A 16,631-nucleotide genomic window follows, 5' to 3' on the forward strand; every position below is an offset into this window, starting at 1 on the left:
CATTCTTTCATCAAATATTTATTGATTCCAGTACTCCCATCTCGTCACATCGTTTGCAGATGACACAAGTTTCTAGCTGAGAGCTCGAGGGATGCCACCGACAGACTGTTCACTTGCCTGGCCTGGGATGGCACTTGCCTGAGGAAGGGACATTTTTCTTCCTGTTCACGAAGATGCTGTCTGTATGCCAAGCTGTGTGCGCTGAGAGGACACCTTTCTCTAAATCATCCGTTCAGAAAGGGCACCTTCTCTCATGTTCATACAGGCACTGTGAAGACTAATGGAAATGCTGACGGATCACCTACTATGTGTCAGACATCGGTGACAGGGCCACGGGCAAGACAGAGGTGGACTCTACTCTCAGGGAGCTTGTGTTCTATCGGGGAATGAAGACAATGAGTAAGAAAGCACATGAATAAAAGATTTTACAATATAATTACCGATTGGAAACAGTACCAGTGGGACAAAAGCCCTTCTGCCGAGCACCTTCCCCGAGCTGGTTGCCAGAGACAGAGGCCAGAGTCTGGAGGGCGAGGCAGTGTTACCCAGGACATGCAGGGGAGGGATAAACAGCAAACAGAAACGAGCTGTGTCCGAAAGGACTTGAATCCCACAGAAGGAGGGAATTCCAGACTATTGGGTGTAAGGACTTTGAAATCAAGAGTGTCATTTGCCTAGAATGCCTTCAATACCTCTGGCCTGTGACCATGGGGACAGACAAGAATTTCTAAGTCTTAGCCCCTCCTCCCTGCCCTGTCATTCTTTGAATTTTGAACTGTGGGACCGAGGGGGGGGGGGGGGAGAGAGGCTTCCAGTGGAAAGAGAAGACATCCCTCCCCGTACCCCAAGACCCATAAGGATTTGCCAGTTTAGCCTGAGTCCTGAGGTTGGGGTTGCCCGACTAGGCCAAGGGTCAGTGAGCTCGGGGCTGTTTCCATGATCTGATAGCCTAAGAGACAACCCACATGCACAGAGATACCCAGGGATCTTGGGAAACCAAACCAGACCAAGGCCGTATCTGTGTCAAGCAGAGCAGTGAGGACTGACCAGTGTCGGTTAGTAAGTGCCATGAGATCGAAGGTTTTTTGACACGTTTGTTCACTGCTTCACTCACGCAGTGTCTGGCACATGGGAGAGTCACACTAGGTATACGTTAAATGAGTCATGGGGAAAATGTTATTTCCCCGAGCGTGTAGTAGGGAGGCAGGGAGGGAGGGAAGGATTTGGGGGGACAAATGAAAAATATCTAGGAAAGCACAAAGGAGGCTGTCATGGGCGGAAGGAATAGTACTGATGATTGTGTCCTGGGACGTTATCACTCACAGGGACTTCTCCTTTCCCGTTTCAGAGTTAAACTGTACTCCACTCTTTTCGGAAAATGAGCCAAGAGCACTGGCCTCGACTCGCCTTGCCACACTGGCAAACACCTGGGGACTTTCTCCTGCAACTTGCCAAGAACATCTCATGGTTCTCGGGGGCTCCAGACGTCTGGATGGTGAAAACCCCGGTAGGAGCAAATTCCCCTGCTTCCTGTTCTTTCTCACTGTATTTTGGGGAAACTGAAATCTGGGAGAACTCTGAAGCTCTGTGCCTATGGTGCCAAACCTGATGAAAATCGGGAGCTACCGTAAGCAGCCAGATGTTTGGGGTCACCATGGCAAACATTTCTAGCACGGGAAACACCCTGACAAAACCCCTGAGGTTGGTTCTACTCAGTACGCTCGCCTTCATTACGTGTGTTACCTTTAAAAGACATGAAAGCCGGCTGTTGGATCATTATGGGCTGTATCTCCAGAGGTCTGGGGATTCTGTGGCCGTTGGCTTTGGTGATTAGTGTGGTGAACTCTTGTACTTGCAGGAAGTTTCGCGACAGGGAGAAGCGATGCGACCCAGAGCTCCCAGCTTTACGTGGGAGGACACCAGGGCTTTTTCTCTGCTGGAAACCGTTGTCTCTGTCCCACCCCCAGCCCAGTCTGTGGAGGTGGGCGGCAAGGAGGAAATGGTCTCAAGAGACACCATACTTCTCAGGTCCCACTGTAGGAATTCAGGTTTCTAGAGTCTTCGTGCAGCAGGCACTGGGGCTTTCCCCGCTGTCTCTCTTATGGCAGGATGGGCAGCCAGCAGGGCCGTGTCTACATGTGCTGATGGCAGGGCCTTTGCTTTGGAGGATCCTGCCTCACATCTGGAAGAGGAGCCCAGAAAACTGGTTGCGTATGAGGCTTTTGAGTGTGTTTGCTCTATTCCTACATCCAGAAGCATTTAGTGCTGTAAGCCAAGTTCAAAGATAGAGGTGAAGTGACTTGCCAGCATAGCATGGCTAGTGGGAGATTTTTTTGCTGCTTGGCTTCATGACTTGCTTTGCCAATGAAATATGAGCCTGCAGAAACTTTTAATAGCCAGTGTGTGGTTCATCCTCTTAACTTCCCACTTCCCCGAGACCAGCGTGGTCTATACAGAGGCTGCTCCATCGGCCTGCCTCCTAAAGATGATATGGGCACATGGTCACAATCAACCCGTAATGGACACACAATATGAGCAAGACAGATCAACATTGGTTATAAGCCAGAGAAATTTGTTACCGCAGCAGAAGCTCGCCTATTGGGACTAATACAAAGGCTACAACTAGAACCAGCCCCTCCTAATCTCAGTCAGTGGAGATTCGTTTTTTTGTTTGCGAATAGTTAGCTATTGCTGTGTAACAAATTACTCCAGGATTTAGTAGCTTAAAGCAACACACATTTGTTATCACAGGTTTTGTGGGTCAGGAATCTGGGCGTGGCTTACCTGGGTCCTCTGTCTCGGGGCCGCTCACAAGTCTGCCGCTGAAGTTTAGGCTGGAGCTGGGGTCTCATCTGAGGCTCAGCTGGGGAAGGAGCTGCTTCCAAGCTCATGGTTGTTGGCGGCATTGGGGTCCTGAGGGGGCGCTGCTGGACTGAAGGCCTCAGTTCCTGGCTGGCTGTTGGCCAGAGAGCTTCCTTCCCTTCTTTGCCACATGAGGCTCTCTAACATGGCAGCTCACTTCACAAAAGCATGCAGGCCTAGAAGGCAATAGAGTCTGCTAACGACGCAGAAGTCACAGTTTTTATAACCTAATCATGGAAGTGACATCCATCATTTCTGCCTCCTTCTGTTCAGTAAGAGCACGTCATTATGTGCAGCCCAGTCTCAAGGGGAGGGGAGCCCACACGGGGGTGGACACCAGGAGGCAGGATCATAGGGGGGCCATCTTAGCAGCCCATTCACCAATTTGTTGTCAAAGGAAATGGCTATTGAATAGGAGGGAGTAAAACCGCTGGCACCTGTCAAGATTAAACTGAGCCACCAACCAAAAGCAGCTTTCAGTGGCTGAACCACATTTGCATTTGATCCATCTCAATCCTGACTTTGTGGATTTCGATCATGTTTTCTTTGAGCTCTCTGTCCTTCTTGGTGAGAGTCTGCGTCTTCTTCTCCGTCACATATTCTGCTACAGCTCCAAGTTCTGTTAGGTCCTTAAGGTTGGGACTAGATTTGCCCCCAGGCATGGACACCCCTAGTCATTCACTCTTTCTAAGAACAGGAAAGGGGCAACAGGAGCAGGTTGCAAGAAACTGGCAGAACCTTAAACCGTTCAAGCCAGGAAGGACACAAGAGATTACTGCATTCTCAATGCCCTTCTCAACCCACCCCAAACAGCGCCCCCAACCAGGCTTCTCCTGGCCTTCAGATGTCTTCCTTACAGTTCTTTCTCTCTCTCCCCGTGTAAGATGATCCTTTTAGCAACCAGTTACTACTGTAAAACAAACCACCATGTTGCCTCAGTGACATGTAGCAATAGATATGCATTTCTCTCTCATTCACGTGTCTGCAGCTTGGCTGGAGCAGCTCTGTCCCAAATGGAAGATCTGCAGGTCACCTACGGTAGCTCAGATCCCCGTCTTTCATTTTTCTGGGGCCAGTGGGCTACCAGAGGTATTATTCCACTTATGGAAATGACAAAAGCACAAAAAGGCAAGCCCTACCACCCAAGCACATTCCCAGCCTGTGCATGTATCAAGTCTGCTAATGTCTCATTGTCCAAAGCCAGTCACATGGCCTAGCTCAAGGTCAAAGGGGGAAGGATGCTCCAATCACCTACATCTGGAGTGTGAATATATACATTACTATGGAGGGTGAAGAACTGGGACCAGAATTCAATTGAACACTCTTTCTTTTTCCCCACACAATGTTGAGGTTTCAAGCTTATTATGAACCACCAGGAGGGGGATACAAGCAGTTAGAGGGCAGATTTCTGCCTTGAATCTTACTGAAGAGACAGGTGTATATTTAAAGAGAGAAAACTAAGAGGCACACCTGGCAGGTGAATGACACAGGGAGGTGGGGCTCTGGAGAGGGTTTTAAAACAAGAGAGAGTGGCAATCCATCCATTCCTTTCTCTGGGTCCTGGAAAGGCAAATGGTGTCTGGCCAGGTTCTTCCCAGGGTGGGGCACGCCCCACCAGTAGGCACGCGGGAGGTGGTTTTAGGTGACAGAAGGAGAAGGCATCGCCTAGTTTTGAATCACAGACTGAGAATGCAATTCCCTTTCCCGGTGATCTTGGCAATAGTTCTGATTACAAGAAGGAGAAAGTCTCCTGGGCTGGCGTGTCTCTAACACGCTCTTACACCTGCTGCTGTCCCTTTTTAATTGATCCTAAATGTCAAGTTCATGGCCTCTTGCAGGCAACGGTATCTGACTAGAATGTACTAACACCGTTTTCTTTGGGTAGTGTTTAGATTTGTAAGTTTGTCTTCTATTTCTGGTAGATGGCACTGGTTTCCTGTTTACCATAATGATATGGGGCTTCCTTTTAAAATAAATAGAATTAAATAAACAGAGTTGATTTAAAGGAAAATATTACATGAATGCTAATTCAGGTGCCGTGTGGATATGGCAGAAATAATGGCTTGACCATTTGGTAAAAAACTCTGTAATGGCAAGAGGAGAGTGGGCTTTGCAGCAGTGGGTGTGGGTTCAAATCCATGTTCCATCTCTCACACAAGGCCTTTGTGCAAGTTTCTTAGCTAGTAGCTTCTCAGAGCCTCAGTTTCTTCGTGAGCTATTGTGTTACATTGATGGTAATGTTTGTAAAGTAACTGGTACATAGTAAATGCTCAGTAAATGGCAGGACTGCTCCAGCCCCCCCCCCACCCTACCCACCCCCGGATTATCCACTGTGGGAGAGCCTTGTGGGTGTTCTGTCCTCCAGGTGGCCATGGAGAGGCAGGGGCCTCCATCCCTGCTGGTGTCTGGGCCCCGCCTGGCCCTCGGCTATTGCAGCCAGATCCCTCTCTCCTCCTTTATATGGGCCCCTGCCTCAGTTCAAATGAACACCTTTCTGCCCCCTCTCCAGCCCTACAAAGAATCTCTCGTTTGGGAGATGTATGTCTTGATTAGCCACGGAATTTCAGAATTAAAAGAGATGTGACACGGGAGACACTGGACCAACTGGGAACCTCAGGACCTGAAGGGGTAGGGTGGCCCTTTGGAGGGGGTCTCAAATCTCCTAAGGATCTCGAATGTAGACCCAGGAGTCTGTCCCCTTACAGAGTTCCTAACAGGATTCAAAAAAGACAGGTATCAGAAAAGTTAAACATCGCATCCCAGCTGGTCCAGATACTGAGTAATAAATTAGTATTTCTTCAAAACATTCCTAATTCTCTTCTTAGTGGCACAAATCTACTGCCTTATTTTTTGGTTGTGTGCAACTATCATTAACCTGATGAAACCTTAAAAATATACTATAATATGTTGTGGCCCTGTTTTGGAATTTCTTTAATTTTTTAGACACTGAAGTCTCCTCTCCTTCCCCTCCCTCCCTACCTACATGGGGCTCAGACCCCTCTGGCCGCCTTCTACGTCCCCCTCAAAGCCTCCAGGGCAGAGTAGCCTTCTCAGTTTCCAGATGGGGAAACGGAGGCTGGAAAGAAAGGCAGTTCCTTGTATTTATATGTCATATCCAGGGACAGTAAATTCCAGGACTGTGGGTTCAAAGGTATTTACCACTTCCCACCAAGACTGGGTTCCTGGTTGCCCCGACACTTCCCACCAAGGCCAGGACTCTTTATCAGAGAAAGTTAACAGTAGCTACTGTTTACTGAGCACTTACTATGTGCCAGGCACTGTGCATGCAACAACCCAAGGAAAGTGGTCCTATGTGACTTCCATTTCCAGAAGAGGAAACTGAGGCAGGAAAGATTAAGGACAAGATCACAAAATTAAGAGCCAGAGAAGGGGTCCTAATACAGAGATTCCAGGACCCAGTTCTTAACCTTTACCCTAGGGAAGAGAAGAAGGGAGGACAGGGAAGGCGGGCGAGCTGGGAACCTGTAAGGGCGCGCGCCGCGAAGGGAGGCGTCCAGCTCCGTGGAGTTTCCTTCCCATTTCTCCCGCTTTCCCCAGCTGCGCTACCGACTCCGCCCTAAACTTGGCGGCGCCGCGCTGGGAGGCGGGCTAGGGCTGGGGGCGCTTCCCAGGCTCTGGCTTTTCCCTCCTGAGCACCCCACCCGCCTCCAGCGGCCCCTCCCACTCCGCTCTCCTGGCTCCTGACATCACGCCCCGGGAGGCGGGATCCGGGGAAGTAGGGGAGCGTGGGGAGGAGGCTCCACACCGCCGAGAGGGAGGAGGGAGGGCGCGCAGTCCCAGCCCAGAGCTTCAAAACAGCCCGGTGGCCTCGCCTTGCGCCCCAGCCCATCGGTCGGTCCAGCCGCCAACGCCGGGTGAGTTGGGCTCGCGCTCCGGGTCCGCGCGCACACGTCGGGGGGGCTCCAGGCAGCGTGCGCCGGGGCAGCGGGGGCACGGGCCCTGTACGTGCTGGACCCAGGGGGTTCCCTGCAATTTGTCGGGGGCAGAGAGGCGCCCCTCTCTGTCGAAAATCCGCCGTTCGCCCGCCAAATTACGAGGGCGCAGACTTTCCGCCGGTGCCGCGCTCGCTTGGGACCCCGAATTCCGCCTCCCCACACAAGGGACAGCGTCCTTCGCCTTGTGCGCCGGGACGGGCGGGAAAAGTTTGGGGAGGAGTTAGGGCGTCTCCCTTCGCCCCCGCCAACTTCACTACGGGGCTCTCGGAGTCCAGGGCAGCCACCTCGTCGCATGAGGGTCCCCGGCGCTTCGGCGCATTGCTCCCGGCCTCACCGAGCGGACGGGACTGGCGGCGCCCTGGCTGGGTCAGTGGGTCATTCCGAGCAGCGCACACTTCTCTGCCGGGGCGGTGTCTCCTTTGCGCCCCCCAGCGGCAAGGAGCGACTGTTTTAGGTCGGGGGCGGTGTAGGAGCCTCAAGGCGCTGGTGGGTTGAGGTCTCTCCCCGCCCCACTTTGGTGGGACTTGCGGGGCTTTGAGGGTCCCACCCATCGGTTCCAAAGAAACAGGGAACTAGAGCTCAGGGTGTGGACTCTCCCAAATCCAGGATGCTAAATACACTCAGAGGAGGTCCTAATTGGGGGCTGACGTGGGGACCTTATAAATGGGGGCTGCTCTGGGGCACCTGGACCTGAGGGAGACCCCACAGAGCATAGCCGGCCCTCCAAGTCACAGAACCGTCTCCTTACTCTGGAACAAGATTGACATCCCAGTTTCAAGTTTGGGGAAAGGGACACTGCCCCTCCCAAGCTCCAAAGATGTGTGTGTGTGTGTGTGGGGGGGGGACCTTTTAATTTATCTGTGTCTAAAGTGCAGAGAGCAGCCTGAAAAGTGACAGGCAGAGTAAAGTAAAGGCCTTGGAGAAGAGCTTAAGAAGCCTGCAGCCCAAATACTGGATGGTTCCACTTACATGAGGTACCTAGAGTAGGCAAACTCATAGGCACAGGAAGCTACCAGGGGCGGGGGCAGGGGAATAGGGATTGTTGCTTAATGGGTGCAAAGTTTTTGTTGGCGAGGACGGAAACATTTGGGGTATAGATAGTGGTGGTGGCTGTATAACATTGTGAATGTATTTAATGCCACTGAGTTGTACACGTACACGTGGTTAAACTAGTAGGTATATTTTACCACAATTAAGAAAGAAAAGTCTTCAGCCAGCTCTACACTTCAGTCTGAATCAGTTAGAAATCCCAGGGGCCGCTCACTGTTGATGGCCACTTCTCCCTGGAATTGGCCTTGGGATGGGGAAGTGCAAAGAGGATGAGGAAGGGACAGGAGCCTGGTTTTCCCAGGAGTCCAGAAGCGGCAGCAGTGGAAACCAAAGCTGGTAGAGCGTGTGCAGTGAGCCAGGGCGCCCACGCTCTCCAGTTCTCCTGGGAGCCTCTCACTCCCAGGTGGGGGGAGCTGGGCCAGACACTGAAAGTCAGTTTCTCAAGGTCACTGGGCTAGAATGCTAAGAACCAGATTTTGAACCTCCATCTGCCTGCCCCCACGCCCTCTCCTTTTCTCCACTTGGAGATGCCCAGGTGGGCTGGAGGGACTGGGGTGAGACCCTCCTGGGGACGTGAGGGCCCAGATACCCGCAGTAGCCTTGGCAGATGCCAAACCCACAGCCGAGGGAGGTAGTGAGGGTGGCAGGAAGGTGCAAAACCTGTTTTCCCACTGCTGGTTTTTGGATCTGCCACCTCTACCCTGCTGGGGAATGGGGAGTGGGGGTGGGGGTGGGAGGCCACACAGCCTGGAGCGGTCTCTCTACCTCCAGTGGGCAAATTTCGATGCGCTTGAAATCCGGGGACAGGTGTTTGTGTTGGAAGCCAGCGAGGTGGCCAGCGGGGTGGGTGAGGGCCGGGCCAGGCTGGGAGACTCCCAGCTGACACTGCACTGCCCCACCCAGAGGGGAGGGGCCGTGCCCTCTGGCTGGCAGGGCCCCAGAACAGGGCATAGCTCAGGAGGGGCTGTCAGGGCTCCATGGCATCTAAATGGACAGGGCACATCTATTCAGTCCTTTCCGCCACCCCCTACACACACATACACACACACACACACACACACACACACGTAATTTATCAGGCCCTTTCTTCCTGGAATGGAAGCGAGCATTTCACCTACTTTCCTTTCCCTGCCTCTCACTACTGTCTTCTCACAGGCGCTAAAACCACACACATATGTGCACACTCTTCAGTTTGCCAGCAACAGGTAATTCACAGGGGTGCTTACCTGGCTAATTTTTCATCCTAGCCACATGCTGACGCCCCGTGTCCTCTGCGGTCTTCCTGCTTGACGGGGGCAGAGTGAAGGCCACCCTTTGTCATAGTCAACCCCGCCAGACATGACCAGGAAGGAAAGTCTGTTGAGACAAAAATATATGAATTCCTTTCCAGGCCAGATGGGATGGCGGTGGTGTGCTGGCTGGTTGGCGGGATTTGTTTGGGAGGCAGGAGTCCAGCCACCTTCCTGGGGGGCAGAAATTGTGTGTGTGTCGCAACATGTGGCCGCTGCCCAGCTTGTGGACAAGTGGGGCCTCTGACACAGGCTCCAGGGCTGAGGCAAGGTGGGGGTGGGCTCTCCAGCCATGGGGAACTCCAGAGCGAGGGTGGTGGCAGCCCTCAGCCGAAGGTGTGCTTGGGTCCCAGGCATCGGGACTGGGGAGCAGAGCCCTTTTAGAAGAGGCAGTTAAAAGGTCGCTGATGGGCCGCCTGTGTGGGAGGAGGGGCTTGGGACCGTCTTACTTGGTTTGGAAAAGCAGGCGATTGGCAGCAGCAGCTGGAATGGGGAAAGAGTGCAGCTGGCACCATAGACAGAACTAGAGGCCCGACTCTTGGTTGTTGGCTTCAGCTTGTCCTGGGAAGCAGTGGGGACAGGGGTAGGGGTGGCGGGAAGAGGAGGCTCCCCTTCTTGCCCCAGGAGTGGTAGAGTCTGGCTTCCTGCAGGAGTTACTTCAAGACTGCAATTTCGCAGGACCAGCTTTGGCGGGAATCGCCAGATGCATCTGGGTCTTGTTAGGGACAGGCCGAGGGGGGGAGTCTAAAAATATCAGAGGCAGAGCTGCCACCCAGTGTGAGTGCTGGGCTGGTAACCTGATACCCACGGCGGGGCTGGTTGTTCTGTACCAGAGTCCCTCGTGCTCTTCTTGGTGCACACCCGGAAGGGGCAAGCAAGAGCGCTCTGCATTCAGGGCAGCCATGGGCTAAGAGCGGAGAATTTCAGGGTCGTAACAGCCTTAGAACATCCCAGTTTGACAGCTAGGCACATGCAGAGAGGCGGAGTGACTCACCTGAGGCCACCCAGCAAGTTGGCTGCAGAACCAGCACTAGATCTGGGTGGAGGGACTCACTGCCGAGGAGCTGGGGAGTGATCAGTGGGTCCAGGGTCAGGGAGCCGTCTGGCGTGTGTCATCCATCTCGGCAGCTGATGGGAGAAAGACGGGCAAGGAGCGATGCTCAGGTAGTGGGGTCACTTCCCATTGGGCATCCAGGCGCTCGTAGGCACAGCTGTCGTGCTGTGAGGATGCTGACCCATCCTGGGCAGGATGTAGGGCGGGGGCGGGGGGGGCTGCAGGAGACGTCTTCCCGTTTGAAGACACTGTTGGCTTTGTGCACGCGTCTCTCCAGTGCTTAATGAGTAGTTGTTGACCTGGATGATTGCATTTCCAGGGCTCTCACCTTCCTTGGGAAGCGGGGCTCTGTTGCTGTCAAAGGGGACTAAGGGCCATGAGATCGCCCCAAATCGATGACCAACGTGGATGGCAGCAGGCCTGGTGATGTTCACACAGCAGTGTTGGGACGCAAAAGGAGAGATGAAGAGAAAGGGGGAAGTAACCTAAACACTCTACATAGCCATCAGTCATCTTATAGAACAACTCACAGAAGTTAAAAAGAACCAGGTTCATCTATGTGTACCAACATAGAAAGATCTGTAAGACATCGTTGAATTAGTGAAAGGGGAGGTAGCAACACAACAGGTGGGAAAATACGCTATTTATACAACAAATAAAAACTAGCTGTATTTCCTGTATATTCGTGTAATTCATATGTATTATGTGTATGCAGAGAAAAATGTCTGGAATAGATTGATGTGGTTGTGTCTAGTGAGGTGGGAGGAACTGGGACGGAAGGAGTGGGCAAAGGGGTTCCAGTCTCACCTGCAGCAGAGAGAACATATTCATGAGTTAAAGGGGTGCCTGAAGTTCAGTAACAATAAAATGGCCTTCCCCGAATTCAGTAAACAGTGGGAGTTCTGCAGGTTTGTGGGTGGGGAGCTTCAGGAGATGGGTGTCATTGTGGGGGCTCTGTGGACAGAGACCAGGTAGGGGGTGCTGTGCAGCGATCCAGGGACAAGTCATGGGGACTTCACTCATGCCATCTGTCCCCCATGGAACTGTCCCCTTGGAACATCCCCCTATGGACGTCTCGTGAGCGTAACGGGTTCCCGTCTGGGTGCCGTTAACAGACTAGTGGTGGTCTGGGAAGAGGGGGGCAACATGAGTGCACGTGGGGTGCGTTAATAGGGCCATCGTGAGATCCCACAAAGATGTCCAGGAGACCACTGGGCATGGGAGTTGGGGCTTTGAGGAGATTTCAGAGACACATCAAGACCTGGTCTGGAGCACTTGGGTTTGTGTTTGAGAATGGGCGGGAAGGACTTAGATTTTGCGAGTGTTCTCAGTAGCCGTAATAATAACTACCATGCTATTATTAGAGCATTTAGAGCATCTGATACTTATTACTAAAGCACTACTGGACCACATGCCTTACATCCTTTATCTTATTTAAAATGAACAACCCTAGGAGGTAGGGACTCTTATTATCCCTGTTCTGTACGTGAGAAAACGGAGTCTTCATTTTGCGTAAAACCACACAGTTGCTGTGTTCACATTCGAATCCAGATCTTGGGGACCCCACAGACGCTGCTCCATTTGGTGGACCCCATCGTGTCCCTCTCTTTAAAAAACAGACATCTGTGTTCCCCTCTGGAAACAATCCTGGTCCTTTGAGCCAAGGAATTCCTGTGCTGCTGCAGATGGTCGGTGGGTGTCCTGGAGGCCACCTTCTCCTTCCAGAGTCAGCTATCAGCACTGAAGTTCCCCTCAGCTGCTCTGTCACAGAGAACAGAGCCACCATACCCTGGCCCAAGCTGTCTTGATTCTCTTCTATTTCGGGTGCGTGTGGAATGGAGAAGGGCATTCTGGGAATCCTGCTTTAGGCGGGAACCCTCTGACTAAACGGTAATTCAATCCCGTTATTTCTGGCGGTCTTTGTTTTAAGCAAGGCCAGGGCTGCTGGGCACGGGGACCCATGTTGAGTTGCTGGGTTGTCTCAGCATCCAGCAGGGAGCGATGGATGCAGGAAGTGCCCAGTAAACCTTTGTCACGTGAATGCCTAAGAGAGGGAGTCGCCTTGGGGTCTTCACCTCTGACCCCAGTGAGGAGCCAGCTGGAGGTTGCAGGAGTGGGAAGGGGAGAGGTTTGGGGAACCCGAGGGATCACTGAGGCCGGGGCAGCTGCTCCCTCTCCCTCCTGCTGTTGGCTCTGCCTGGAGCAGCGTCAGGCCCAAGTGGCGTGGTCAGTGTCCATTTATATCATCATGACCCAGGGTCACATTCTTCTAGGGCCGGAGGCTTAGTCATCGACTTGCCCAGTGTGGCCCGCGCACCCACAGTCACTTAGAAACCCTTTCTATAGCATGCAGGCCATGCTACGGGCTATAATGCGCTCATATTTATTTAAAAGTGGATTGCGAAAATGTCAATCCCTTGGCAAGCAATACTGATTTTCCATTTATGGCACAATACACATTTAAAAATTGATCGAGTTAAGCTAAGGCGTTTTAAAGACAACCCTGGGTAGCGAGCGAATAGTACAGGTGGCACACAGACAGGGCAGAAATGATAATGGTGGTGCTGTTGACACGGTTGGTGTCCCAGCCAGGTCCCCTTTACTGGATGATGTGCACCCCCTCACACCCCAGCTGCGGTGAGTGTTAGCTGCTAAGGACACACAGCTTCCCCTTCTCCTGAGACTTTCCAGAAGCCCCTTGCCTGGCGGTGGCTGGGAAGTGAGGCTCCTCTTCCCCTGGGAGTGTGAGGAGACGCATGGAGAATCCCAGCCGTCACCTCCTGTGACCACCTGTCACCTCCTGCCCCCTCCTGCCCGCCCGCCCCAGGCTTCCTGGTGAGGCCCGAAAGGTTTCCACTGGGTGCCAGGCGTGACCGAGCACAAGTCCCTGCCCACGGTGGGCATCCTGTCTAGAGGGACAAGACAGAAAAGAAGTGAACTGACATCGGTAAGAAAATAGCCAAGGATGTTCAGTGATTTGAAGAAAAGAAAATGGGGGTCACTTAGATTGGATGGTCCAGGAACGCTTCTCCGAGGAGGGGACTTTGGAGTTGAGGCTGGATGGAGAGGAACCAGACACCCCAAGACCTAAGAACTTTCCAGAAAGAGGGAAGTGCTCATGGAAACATCCTGCTACCCTGACTGTTGGGAAGAAAGAAGGAAGGGGCACTGGTGTGGGGCACTCATCCATCCCTGAGAGTTCTGTGGAGCACTCGGTGAGGGCCGGAACCTGTGGTTCATATTCTCGTGTCCTCAAGTGACACCTGCTGTATACTGTGCCTACTCAGGACAGATGGCTGGGAGACGGGGTCACATGCTCTCCACCTCTTGGGCATCCTGGAAGGAGAGGCTGGCTCAGTCTGCGGCCCTGGGGTGGGTGGTCGGTTGAAGAGGTGGCTTGGCGGCTTCTTGGCCCTGTGGGGGCTGGGAAGGCTCCGCGCTCAGAAAGGCTCAGGGCCCAGGTTCCTGACCTGTGGTTTCTCCCTCCCGCCCACCCCAGGGGCCTCAGAGGGCTCTCAGGTGTCCCTGTGTGTCAGACCCGGGATCGGCGGAGGTATTGAAATTCCAGCCCCCAGTGAACTCAGAGCACCCCCATTTGATTTCTTTAATCCCTTTTTAAGTGAGTTCTTAAAACTGTACAATTCAGTGTATTTTTGTATATTCACAGACACGTGCAACTATCACCACAGATCATTCTGGAACATTTTCATCACCTCACAAAGAGACTCTGTGCCCTTCCGGTATCATCCGCCTATTTTCCCATCCCCCTCAGCCCTAATCAACCACTAATCTTTCTGTCTCTATAGGTTTGTCCGATCTGGACATTTTATATAAATAGAATTACGCGCTATGTGGCCTTTTGGTCTGGCTTGTTTTCACTTCACATCACGTCTTCGGTGCTTTGTTCCTTTTTATGACCGAATCATACCCATCATGGCTATAGCCCACTGTGTTTATTCACTCATGAGTTGATAGACATATGGGTTGTGCCCACCTTTTGGCTGTTGTGAATAATGCTGCTGTAAATATCCGTGCACACGCTTTTGTGGGACGTGTGTTTTCAGTTCTCTTGGGTTCATACCTAGGAGGGGACTTGCTGGGTCGTATGCTAACTCTGTGTCACTGTTTGAGAAACGGCCAGACCGTTTCCAAAGTGGCTGCCCCGTTTTACATCCCCACCAGCACTGTATAAGCGTTCCAGTTTCTTTGTTTTAATTCAATGCCCAGTCCTGCCCTAGTTTCCTAAGAAACTTCCACTGGTGGAATTCCTACAGGTCTAGAGCAGGTCCTGGGTGGAGGACGGGGGCGTCTAAGTGAGGCCCCACTAAAGGTTCTGGGACAGGCTGGGCCCAGCTGAGTGGGCTGGGAGGTGGACGAAAGGGAGGGCTCATGCTCTGGTTTCCTGGGTGGGAACCACCAAAGACAGAATCCGAACGAATGGGTTACTGCAGGGTGGGATTCACGATGCTGGAGTGATTTTAGGTGGCACTGGACATGACATCAAATTGCTCAGGGACAAAGTGGCTCCCTTTTCAGTTGTCTTTTAACTTTCTGGTTCCATCAAGGGGTAACTCTGAGTTGCTGCTAATGTGTTTGATGCTTCTCTGACTAGTTTCCTTTCTTTCACCAGACAGGGCAGGTCTTCAGCCCAGCCCTGTGGCGGACAACAGTGTTGAACCAGAATTTGTGAACTTTTTTTGGGGGGGGACATGGGGGAGCTATTTATTTTCACAATCTCTCTATTTGTGGCTAGTGATGCTGATTTTCCATTTCCAGGAGCCAGAAGATTTCTTGTTAAAATACGTATATTTCTGTTAGAGAGTGGATTTATTTAAAGTCAAAGAGGAAGTAAAATCCTTCAGTGGTACTCGAGAAGGTGGTAGGCGAACGACTGAAGTTTGGAAAACGTTGTTCTAAAGTTTAAGGCCCTGATGTCAGATGCAGTGTTGGAGGCAGTGAGGTCCCCAGGCCCAGAGCACAAACAGATGGAAACTGGGTGCTGTAAAAATAACCCAGCAGAGGCTGTGGGCAGGGGCCGTTCTGCCCCACCACGCAGCTGAGACTGCATGAGTCCCCGATTCTCATTGTGTGGGGTCACTGTCCCAATTCCACGGCTGGATAGTGTCATAGCTGCAGACACGTCATCAGAGGTGCCCCGGTCAGAAGGGGGTGGTGTTGGTGTTGCCTTCCTTGCTAGCAGGGTGACCTCACAGGACCCCAGGGATGCTGGTGGGGAAATGGTGTGATTCCAAGTTCATGGGGCTGGCTCCCCAGCTGGCTCGGCTTCTGCCCTGGTCTTGAGTGTTTCACGAGAGGAAGCACTTCCTGTTAGTGCCCCGAACCCCCAGTAAAGGGGCATGACCTGCCAGCTCTCAGGTTTGTGAGTCTGTACGGGCTGGGTACCCGACGGAGAGATGCTGTGTTATTCAGTGTTCTCAGAGCAACAGGACCAATAGGACGTGTATTAGATAGAGAGATTTATTTTGAGGAATTGGCTAACGTAATTATAGAGGCTGGTGAGTCCAAATCTGCCAGATAGGCTGGCAGGACCTAGGGAAGAGCTGATACTGCAGTTCAAGGGGGAAGAGCAGCCTTTCTGTTCCATGCAGGCCTGCACCTGATTGGGTGAGGCCCACCACACTGTGGAGGGCAGTCTGCTTTTCGCAGAGCCCACCAATGGAAATGTTAGTCTCAGCCAAAAAGCATCCTCCCAGACACACCGTGGCCCAGCTATGTTGACATATAAAATTAATGATTACAGATTCTTCCGGTGAGCCAGGCACAGAGCATTAAATGAAGTAGAATCCCTTTTAAATCATTCCCTTTTATATTCCCTGCCAACCCTTCAAGGAGAAAAATCTCAGTTTTGTGTGAATATGTCTTTAAAACTTCCCAAACATGTGTGACATCCTGTTTCAACAGAGAAAGCTGGCTTGAACTCTCAGCTTCCAGCAACAGCCGTTTCTAGCTGGAATCTAATAACATTGTTTTGTTTTCTTTGTATTTCTTTTCCCTAGCGCCACCTATTTATGGCAAGCAACCTGACTTTCCATTTCAGTCCTGTTAGAAGGTTTCCTTTTATAAAAGATGTGAGTTTAAAAAGTGAGTAAGTTGCTAGTAATACAGGTGTTGCACAGAGACACGAATTCTGAAGGCGGTGCAAGAATGACTGATTGGGAAAGCATCGACGTAAGCATAGCAGGGACCGTGCCTGAAATAGCCCCTAACTGTACCCACACGCCGAGCTGCCTTTTGTCTGTGTGCACTTGGTTCCCCCCCTGGAGACCGCTCTAGTGGTTTGTTTCCATTTGGTGGCTGCCACCTGAGAGTGGTGGCAGTGGACAGGAGAAGAGAACGCTGGCTCTGTGGAGAGAAGGGAGGACCTGGAATGGCAGTTCTAAGGAACTCCTTGACTGTCAC

General features: G+C 52.2%; 1 protein-coding gene and 1 long non-coding RNA gene across 3 annotated transcripts in view; one reads left to right on the plus strand and one right to left on the minus strand.

The window, feature by feature from the left end:
• Positions 1 to 395: 395 nt before the first annotated feature.
• LOC109439100 (uncharacterized) lies at positions 396 to 10,324 on the minus strand. Of its 2 annotated transcripts, none has more exons than XR_002136458.2 (3): positions 9,095 to 10,324; positions 2,785 to 3,038; positions 396 to 2,479 (listed from the first exon to the last, which is right to left on the minus strand). It is a non-coding gene; the product is annotated as an uncharacterized LOC109439100 (long non-coding RNA). The 2 variants fall into 2 exon arrangements; XR_012493176.1 differs by lacking the exon at positions 9,095 to 10,324 and adding an exon at positions 3,323 to 4,827.
• The window catches only part of EMP2 (epithelial membrane protein 2), a 33,602-nt gene continuing 23,554 nt past the window's right edge, over positions 6,584 to 16,631 (plus strand). The window contains exon 1 of the mRNA XM_019719311.2: positions 6,584 to 6,737. The gene's annotated coding sequence lies outside the window, so the exon portion shown is untranslated. The remainder of the gene's footprint in view (positions 6,738 to 16,631) is intronic.

The sequence above is a fragment of the Rhinolophus sinicus genome, linkage group LG18, assembly GCF_036562045.2.
Source record: "Rhinolophus sinicus isolate RSC01 linkage group LG18, ASM3656204v1, whole genome shotgun sequence".
NCBI classification, from domain to species: domain Eukaryota; kingdom Metazoa; phylum Chordata; class Mammalia; order Chiroptera; family Rhinolophidae; genus Rhinolophus; species Rhinolophus sinicus.